Genomic DNA, 575 nt, shown 5'->3' with positions numbered 1-575 from the left:
GTGACTAAAGAGATACCTGTCAGTGATGGTGGAATTGATGGATTTCAAAGCTTCTTATAGCTGTCATAGAACTTGGCAAAGAAAGGACTCATGGCAGCAATAGATGTTTCTGGAAACTTTTTATGAGACCAGTGGGAACCCTATAAATATGTTTGGTTGCTCCCCTCACCTCATCCTCGTTTCCCTTATGTCTGATCTGAATACTAACATATCTATGGTAGTAATGTGCTCCTCATCCTGAAAGTACAAGAGTTGACTATTAGTGAGGATTTTAAGCTGAAGTTATTTAGAGTCAAAATTCTGCTTTTATTGGATGAAAACCTAGTTTATCACCATATACTTGATTGCAGGTTATCAGCAAATTTTTCTTCTCATTTCCTTTAAGTTTGTGGAATCTCTTTAATTCATTAAAATATAGCTATCGAATAAAGAAAAATAGTCTATAATTTTAGATACCAAACTTAGATATCCTTTTTCTTTCTATTCTCATCCTTGCCCATCCTACAATGATTATAAATATTCTGTGGAAGCATTGTGGGGATGCGAAACAAAGCTTTTGTAAAAATATTTGGCAA

The sequence above is a fragment of the Myotis davidii genome, unplaced genomic scaffold, assembly GCF_000327345.1.
Source record: "Myotis davidii unplaced genomic scaffold, ASM32734v1 scaffold415, whole genome shotgun sequence".
NCBI classification, from domain to species: domain Eukaryota; kingdom Metazoa; phylum Chordata; class Mammalia; order Chiroptera; family Vespertilionidae; genus Myotis; species Myotis davidii.
Note: the sequence above shows the minus strand (reverse complement) of the source record.